This window comes from Peromyscus eremicus, chromosome X (genome assembly GCF_949786415.1).
Source record: "Peromyscus eremicus chromosome X, PerEre_H2_v1, whole genome shotgun sequence".
Classification (NCBI taxonomy): Eukaryota; Metazoa; Chordata; class Mammalia; order Rodentia; family Cricetidae; genus Peromyscus; species Peromyscus eremicus.
In genome coordinates, this window is record NC_081439.1 from 29,439,132 (window position 1) to 29,448,875 (window position 9,744).

Sequence of the window (9,744 nt, forward strand, 5' to 3'; positions counted from 1 at the left end):
TGCCTCTGCTGCCGCTGCCGCTGCTGCCCTGGGGCGACTCCTGCTGCTGCTGCTGCTGCATCGCGGCCCCGCTGCGCCCGGCTGCTCCGGGTTTCCTGCTCTCGGAGAGTGGAAATTGCGAAAAAGAAAAAAAAAAAAAAAAAAAAAAAGCACCGCCCAGCCCAGGGCAAGGCAGCCGCCTCGGAGCCTGCTCTCCCCTCCTCCTCGCGGCTGCGAGGCTCCGCAGCTCCGCCCGCTGGAGGGGCGCGGCCGCCAGGCGGGGGCGGGGCCGAGGGGCGGGGCCCTGGCAGCGTCCGGCCTGACTCCGGGGCGCGTCCTCTGGTGGCGGGGCTCGGTGGCCCCCCTCACTACCCGCTCTGTCCCGGCCCAAGCTCTGCCACGGTCGCCCCCTATGCGCTGATGCTCGGCTCACGCCCCAGGAAATGCCGCGAGACTCCTCGAGACCGGAGGAGATTTAGGGGGTCTTTGGGGGTGGGGGCGTCGGAGTTGAGGGACACGTGGAAAAGGTGGATCGGAAGGCGGTACCCCGGGGAAGGAGGGCTGGGGGAGGGGAAGCCATCGGCAGGTGAAGAGCCAGACACCTGCTGGGTTATGAACAGGTGACAACATTGGGAACCAGGCTGCTAGCAGGGGGCTGTTGGAGGAAGGGGCCTTTCCCTGCAGCTCGGAATGCCGGCAGGCCAGGTGCGACTTTGGAGCGTGGGAGGTGGTGGGCTCGAGAAGCCCAAAGAGAGGGGCGCCGCGAGGCTGCTGGGCAGCTGCACCACTGGACACCGCCTCTCACAGGATTGGACCCTCCTTACACCTGACCCGGTGTTGCCTGGACCAGGTGTGGGGTTCTACTGCTTAGGAATTTTTCGAGGTCCGGAGACAAAGCTTGGCTCGTTTCTATCAGGCATCTTTGTGCCGTATTGACCTCAGACCTGGATAGCCAACAATTTAGTGGATGCTAAAATGAAAATAGAAATTCACAGGAATTCCTGGGCAATTATAAGCTCCTTTTGGGGGGTCCATTCCCCACCACACCTTTCAGCCATAGAGCCTGCAACCACATTCATTTACCAGCCTGTTATTTCCTTTCCACTTTCCACCATCTGGTGGTAGGAAGAGATAATGAGCTAGACTAGAGACAAAATAGACGGCAGAGAAAGTGAGACAAGAGAAATTAGATCATTGGCCCCTGCAAATGGAGGCTGGGGACTAGTACACTCAAAAGTGACAAAAGCTGACCCCATGCCCAGTGGAGAGCTGTCTTGCACACCCATTGAATAATAATGGGGCATCACTTGTGCATAAGTCATAGCCTAGGATTTCTGTAGAAATGTGTTCTGGAAAAAAAATCATCCATAAGTGTGAGGCTAAGAAGGTCTTAAGTTTGATGAATTCTAACTTAAGGGCTAGCCTGGGACACACAGCATGATCCTGGACATGAAGAGGGAGGGAAGAATAGCAGCAGCATCCTTCTCTAGATACTGTGTGTGTCACAACAACCTAGACAAGATCAAGAGACAGAAGGCTCATCCACATAGCTGTCCTGCTCATTACATGCCTTGACATATCCATGGTCTAATCAAGACAATGGAACCTTATGATCTTGCAGTTGACAAACACTGAGTGAGACTCGGAGCCTGACTTAACTCACTGTTACTAAAACATTCTCCCCTAAGCTCAACAAGAACTTGTCTGAAATCTGTCCAATTCCAAAAGTGGCTCTCTTGGCCAAGCCCCAGATCATTAGACCATCCTAATTCTCTCTCAAAGACATTCAGACCCCGGAAAATGGCTGGGCATGTGTTCAAGATGGAAATAGCTGAGCTAGACTTGTGCTGGCTTGGCACCTGGGGTGCTGAAGATTTGTGGTTGCTGACCCATGCATTCTCAGAGTGATGAGCCAAAAATCATTAAGGGCCCTCTTTGCTCTTCCAGAGAACCAGGGTTCAATTCCCAGTATGCCCATGGTGGCTCACAATCATTTGTAACTCAAGCTCCAGGGGATGTGATGTCTGTCCTCTTTTGGCCTCTGTGGGCACTGCACACACGTGGTGCATTTACAACCAAAACACCCATACAGATCAATTTTTTAAACAAAGTCATTGAACACTGTTGATGAAACCTACCAGACTTACCTGGACATCGCCGAGTCCAGTGCACCCAAAGCAGCAACCAGCTCAGGACTCTTCAGGGAGAAAGGGCTTCTTTTATCCACTGCTTAATCTTAGTCTTAATCTTAGCCTTCTAATTGAATTGCTTTGCCAACCTCACCTTCAAGTTTTGAATCTTGGTCTGTGTTTTGTATAGCCCAGAGAATGGTCTGTAATAGCCATAACTTCAGTTTATTGAGTGAGTTTATTAAGTATATAGCAAGCCAAAGTAAAAGAATTAATAGCAAGAGACAGATAGCAAAATATCATCAAATCAGGTGCACACAACATCTGGCAGAAGCTGGCTGGGGAAACGGAGGAAGCTGGCTGGAGTTTCTGACTTCTCTTTCCCATGGTGGGCACTTTTAGATCATGGAGTGAACAACAGTGATATCTGTTGGAAATGGTTCACCTTCTAGCTATTCTCAAGGACACAGTGGTTTTACTCTTGGGCTGTTTTTCTGTAGTCTCCTTGTTGACAAAGAGTTAGGAGAACCAGCCCATCCCCAGACCTTGAAGGACACTCTGAAACAAACATGCTTGGGTCTGAAATGGAGGCGGGGCAACCCCAATTTCAGAGCTAGCATTTCAATGAGCTCAAACAGCACAGGTCCATTTTGCCAATATAATGTACATTGCAGTTTGTCTCAAGGATGCTTTATTTTTGTGGCAATGGGACTTGAACCCAGCAAGTAGGCAAGTGCTGGACAACCCAGCCTAACTTTTCTTTCTTTCTCTTTTTTTTTTTTTTTTTTGTGTACACATTGGATTTATTGTAACAAAGCAACTTGTACACTTCAACATTTAAAATCAGCATTTTTCCTTCCAGTGAAAAACCAAATTAATTAATTAATTAATTAATTAAAATAAAGTTACAACAGAGAATGTCAACTCCAAATTAAAACCCTACAGGTTCTGCTGATTCTCCCATTGAGTGGCAGGGCTCAAGTCATCGTTAGGAGAGAATTTTATTTAAAAGTGTCATCTTAAACTGCAAGGATGTCCGTTAAACATCACAGTTAAACATGTCAAAGGAGAAGTCATGTTGTCACAATGCCCACTTACCCCCCCCCAGACACCTCAACCTACCCTTGCTGACCTTCTATACCCCCCCCCTTTTTTTCTTTTTATTAAACAAGAGAAAGTAGACAGATACATGTTGGTAAATGCTAACTGTCCGTATTCACATAGAGACACAGTGTAATCTCTGAGCCCAATATACAGAGAAAGGAGAAAAGCTAGAAGTCTATGCACTACTACACAGGGGCCTGGCACCCCCAGCCTCCAGCAGAGCCAAGGGGGCCGAAGGGCTTTTCTTTTTTCCCACAGAGCACAGTGGTGGTGTTGAATCCACAGTTTGAGACAACAAAGGATAAAAAGGAATTTAGAGCAGAATAGTGGAGATTCTTTTCCTGTTGTATTTTTCACAAGGTATTTCCCCACAAATAGGTTGAGAACCATGGTGTTGAGAAGAGAGACCTCAAAACCAGGGCTACTGAGCACAAGAGGAGTGGCAGGGGAGGGAAATGACTGCAACTTGCTCCCAGGGACTGGAGAAAATTCAAAAATAAACAGAAAATAAAAAAGAGGGTTGGAATCCATCAGTCTTCTGTGCTAGTCATCCTCGCCTTCATCCTCCTCTCCTTCCTCCCCTTCATCATCATCTTCATCCCCTTCCTCATCAATATCTCCCAAGCCTTCCTCTTCTTCATCATCACCATCATCTTCTGCCTCTCCTTCTTCATCCATATCAGGAACCAAATAGTACTGCAAGGCGGTTGGCCAAACACCGTCTCTGATGACCTCTCCTAACTCAGCTGCACCTGCACCAGAATGGTCAGTGAACCAGGTGAAGAAGCTCTCCGCCTCTTCCTGCTGGCCTTATTCTGCGCTTGGCTTGAGCATTTTGTCAAATCCCTTCCTGGTTTCCATTTGATTCCAGTGGACTTTAAAGATGGGTCACCACTCTCATTCAGATGAAATTCTTTGGAGAGAACTTTATTTTCAAAGTAAGGATTTTCATCTAAATAAAAATCTATTCTGTAACCTGATTTAATGTCTTCAAATTCTGTCACTTCAACTCTGGTCAAGCATTGCAGAACCTCTTTATCTTCCTCCCCAAGCAGTGCAGACACTTATGGATGGTTGACAAATGTTGTTACCCAAAAAATTGGGATTTTGGTGATCAGTTCTGACTCTTCTGAAGAAATGGTTGGCGGAGTTTGTTATGTTTTTGTTCTCCTTTCAGAATGCCCTCACTGGCTTGTTCATCAAGCCTGTCTGTTTGATGTTGTGCTCTGTCAATGTGTTCAGTTGCTTCTTCTGCTCTTCTCCTTCCTTCGGCAGGCCGACAGAGACCGACTTGTCCTCCAGCTTCAGGGCAGGGGGCGATTTGGGTTTCTTGGACTGAGGCAGGAACACAGATTGCCGTTTTGGGGCCATGGCATGAGGGGGGAGGCCAGGAGCCAGAGGCCAGAGGCCCCATGCTCACAGCAGGAAGGAACTCTCAGGACCTAACTTTTGTTTCTTGATCTCAAGACCTGCATCCTTATTCCCCAGTCTGAGTGCACTTCCTGCAATGACAAACTGGGCGTTTTATCACAAAAGAAAGACTGGTAGCAAGACTTAATTTTTTTTTTTAAAAAAAAAAAGGTTCTTGAGGTGTGCCCTGACTTTAATGCCTTAACTAAACCAACTGTGGCTTCTATTCAAAACTCGAGAATTCTTCATCTTCAGTTTCACTAAATTACGAATGAACATTCCCTTTTCCCACTTATTGTTCTGTTCTTCTGAATCATTCCCATTGTCCTTTCATTCCCCTTGGGAAGCTTTTGCTGACCAGCACAAGAGAAGTGAACGTCAAGATTCCAGTCCAGCTGCTGACATGAATACAAGAGTAATTCCGCATCCTGCCTCCTTCCTACGAGTGGATCCTTTAAACAGAATAGCTAATGCAGGATTTCCAATGCATTCCAAATTATGTTAATTCATTGCATGAATATTTCTAGAGAAATACAATTGTATTTAATACCACATCATTTTCCCACTGAACTCCCATTTCTACCAGCATAGATAATGGGTTTGGAAAATGGAAAGTATCTGACTTGTCACATTCAAATGGCATCATATGATTAAAAAGGCGCCACTGTGGTGCTCAGTGGTAGCAATGTTTGGGATAAAGAGTGAAGGTACTTGAGCCTTTGCTTCTCCAGCACTACAACCTGACATACTTGCTGTCTCCCTGTGCTTGGGCTCGACATCTGTAATTGACATGTAATGAATGATACTTTGCTTTGATAACCTTTAATATCATCTTTACATTATTATAAATTGCATGCTGAGTGCTTTACAAAAGACAGTCATTATATAGTACTTTTAGTGAGCTTTATGGAGTACAAATCTCACAGTGCTAGAAAGCAAAGACATGCTTAAGAAAAAAAAAATGAAAGGCGTCCTAAAGGCCAAAGCTGGAACAGCTCAAACTACACATAAAATATATTCAGGTGCTGGAGAGATGCTGCAGTTAAGAGTGTTTGCCACTCTTCCAGAGGACCTGAGTTCAATTCCTAACACCCATACCATGTGACTCACAATCACCTGAAACGCACCTGCATACACGGTACACATACACACACACACACACACACACACACACACACACACACACACACACACTAAAAATAATAAGATCTTTTTAAAAATCAACAAGAAGGGAATAAGCTGTCCTTACGGAGTGATTCCAGTTAATAAATGAAGACGAGGGTCAAGAGCATTAGAATAGCAGGACAGGTTGGTCGTGACAGTTCATATCTGGAATCCCAGCACTCTAGACAGAAGGCTTGCCACAAGTTGAAGCCAGTGTAGGCTACACAGTGAGTTCCAGGCCAGCCTGAGCTACAGAGTGAGATCTTGTCTCAGAAAACCAAACAGGAGACTAGAGAGGTGGTTCAGCAGTTAAGAGCCCTTACTACTCTCCTCTCAAAGGATCCAGGTTCAGTTCCCAGCACCCAAATAATGGCTCCCAATCACCTGTAACTAATCCCAGCTCCAGAGGACCCAATGCCATCTTCTGGCTAACCCTGGCTCCCGAATACAAGCGGTGCACAGGTTCACATGCATGCACATACATAACAGATAAAAGAAGACTGCGGTAATGGTGGAAGCACAATCTGACTAAAATCCCCAAATTACTGGGTGAACGTTTAAGTAGAAGAAGGGCATCTGCATGGCCTCAAAGTATCTGCCCCTTTATAAATGTCTTCATGCTCCCAACACGTGAAAGCAGTAACTTCACAGTGGGGAATGCCAGCAAATAGCCCTTTTGTCAAGTGAGCAAGGTCTGATGGCCATGGATTTAAGACAGTCTTTTCCATTGTTCCTTCACATTGTGTGTGCACTGGGCTAAAGGTAATGCATGTCAAGATCAAAAGCCATCGAATGAACATTTTGCTGTATTGTGTTGAGCGCGCCTGTGACTAATCTGGGAAGAAGCGACTTTCGCTTTCTCATTGACTGAATCCCTTTCCAACAAATCCCAGAGAACAGGGTTTCCCTGATCTGCAGAGAGGCAGAAATGATCAAATGAGAGCAGAAACTTTCAAGGCATGGCTAAATCACGATTTCCTTCAGAAGTCTCTGTAGCAAAGGAAACACAGAGGAGGCAGCAGTGAAAAGATGACACGCACCCTTTCACACACCCAGGAAAGTGCAAAGAGGGCTCTGGTTTTCAAACCCCAAGAATGAGGCCAGTGAGACGGGTTCATAGGTAAGGGCCAGCAAGCCTGATGACCTGTGTTGGATCCCCAGGGCCCACATGATGGAAGGAGAAAACCCAACTCCCAGAAGTTTTCCTCTGTCCTATATATGTGTTGTCACACATGTGCACGCATGTGTGTGTGTGTGTGTGCATACAAAAATTCAATACAATTTCTAAAGAATAGCTGAGTAACCAACTTTAAAAGCAATTAGTTATAGTAAGTTTTATCTAGAACGGACAGAAGAAGGGGCTGGGGAATAGCTCAGTCAGTAGGGTGCTTGTTACGGAAGCAGGAAAACCTGTGTTCAATTCCCAGCACCTGCATAAAAAGCTGCAAAGAGTGATGCATACACATAGAAAGCTGTGCATAGTGATGCATACTTATAATCCCAGTGCTGGCCAAGCAGAGGTAAGCACATCCCTGGGGCTCAAGGCCAGCCAGTCTAGCTTATTCAGCAAGTATTAAGTCTGAATGAGAAATCTCTATCTCAAGAAACAACATGGATGGTTCCTGAGGATCGACACCCACGATTTTCCTTTGGCCTCCACATGTATGCTCATATTTGTGCATGAAAACCCTCCAACACACACACACAAACACACACACACACACACACACACACACACACACACACACACAAAGTGAAATGCACAAAAGAGGGAAGTATAGAGGCTAACTTGCTAAGAACATTTTTCCATCGTTTTTCTTCAGCACTGTTTAGTTTAAGCAAACTGGGAGGACAGTCCTAAGAGACTATCAAGGAGTGTGGCTTCTACAGCTTTCTACTCATGCTACCGTCCATGCTAAGAAATTATAAGAAAGAATATTTTCGCAATTAAGATGCAAATCAAAGCATAATCAGAAGAAATTCTGGAAGTACCACACATTATGGTCCTCTGTGAGAAAAGTTGATGTTCAACCTAGAAACATGGGAATAAACATACAGACGGGATTTTTTTTTTCAACAGAATCTTACTTACTATGTACCCCTGGCTGATCTAGAACTATGTAGATCAAGCCAGCCTTGATCACACAGAGATCCACCTGCTCTGCCTCCCTGTATGGGATGCAGTGGTTCTCAACCTTCCTAATTCTATGACCCTTTAACATAGTTCCTCATGTTGTGGTGGCCCTTAGCCATAAAGTTATTTTCATTGCTACTTCATAACTGTAACTTTGCTACTGTCATGAATCATAATGTAAATCTCTGTGTTTTCCGATGGTCTTAGGTGACCCCTCTGAAAGGGTTTCAACCCACAGGTTGACAACCACTGGATTAAAGGCTTGTGCCACAACATTTGGTAGCATAGCAGGCCAATTAATTTAGGTGGGCACTGCTAAATGGACAAGAAGGAGCTTTTGATCTTAATAATCAGTAATGAAGACTGAAGGATAGGAACTGACCTTTACAAATGGTTTCTTCCACCTCCCCCTGAACTTTAGCAGTTAAGCTGGGGGCCCCATCACAGGCCAGGTTACACTGGAGCTAGGTCTCTAGGCTGTGCAGTGTTCCACCATTCCAGACAGAGGGAAGGAAGAGCAAGGAAAAATGCCCCTAGTCTGGCAAAATGACTGACTTGTGCACAATCGGGAGAAATGCAGGCAGATGTCAGCTCTAAGTGGTCTCTGTGCCAGCCGAGTGTCAACAAGACTCTGAAGGCAATGGGCAGCAATAGAGGTCTCCAAGCACCTATTTGGCACCCGTGGACTCCGCTCTGTGGAGCGGGTACAGGACCAGAGGAAGGGAGTCTTGGGGAAAGTGAAAAGGCAGCAAGAGGCCATAGAAATTAAAAGCCAGCATTGTGATGGCATTCCACTGAGCAGAAGAGTGACCATTTGAAGGCCTTTTTTTCTTCTGAGACAGGAACTATCACATGAAACCCAGGCTGGCTTGGAACTCACTGTGTAGACCAGGCTGTCCTCCAACTCACAGAGATCTCCTTGCCTCTGCCTCCTGAGTGCTGGGATCAAAGGCAAGAGACACTACTTCCGGTCCTTGAGAGCCATTTTTGAGATACATCTGACACATGTCACACACATTCTGTCAAGGCAAGGAGCCAAGATGGAGAATTCCTTTTTAAGACTTATTTTTATTTTGTATGTATGAATATTTGCCTATGTGTATGTATGTGCACTGTGTGTATGATGCTTATTGTCTGTGGAGGCCAGAAGAGGGCTTGGGACCCCCTGGAACTGGAGTTAGAGGCTGTTGTGAGCCGCCTCGTGGGTGCTGGGAATGGAACCTGAGTCCTCCGGAAGAGCAGCAAGTGCTCTTAACCACTAAATCATCTCCCCAAGGTAGAAGATTCTAAAGAAACATCTTGTTCACTGGCTTGGAATCTGGATGGATGGGTTGCTCAATCAAGTAGAGACAAAGTTCCTGTTGGGTGGGGACGTGGGGGAGATAATAATCCACATTTGAATCTTGTTAAAAGAGAATGAGATGTTGGTTCATACTATAATGCAGATGATCCCGGAAAACAGGATGTCAGTCACCAGAAGTCAGTCACAAGAAGACATTTATTATATGACTCCGTCTCCGAAAAGTCCACAACAGGCAAATGCACAGAGACAAAAAGTAGTTAGGAATCCCTACTGGCTGGTGGAGCTAGAGAGAGTGGGCTAATGGTAAGGCTTTTGTTTTGGAGTGACAAAATGTTCTAAAGTTAACTGTGTGGCCGGCTGCACAACTGTGAGATACTAAAATGGGTGAATTGTATACTTTAAATAGATAATTTGTGCACCGTGTGAATATATCTCAGAAGCAGAAATATATGTAATAGTCCTTATAAAATGTCAGTGTGGGAATCATGGAAAAGTTCTAGAAGTGGATTGTAGTGATGATT

General features: G+C 45.7%; 1 pseudogene; it reads right to left on the bottom strand.

Annotated features, from left to right (window-relative positions):
- Positions 1–3,675: 3,675 nt before the first annotated feature.
- LOC131899904 (protein SET-like) lies at positions 3,676–4,583 on the bottom strand (annotated as a pseudogene).
- Positions 4,584–9,744: the final 5,161 nt, after the last annotated feature.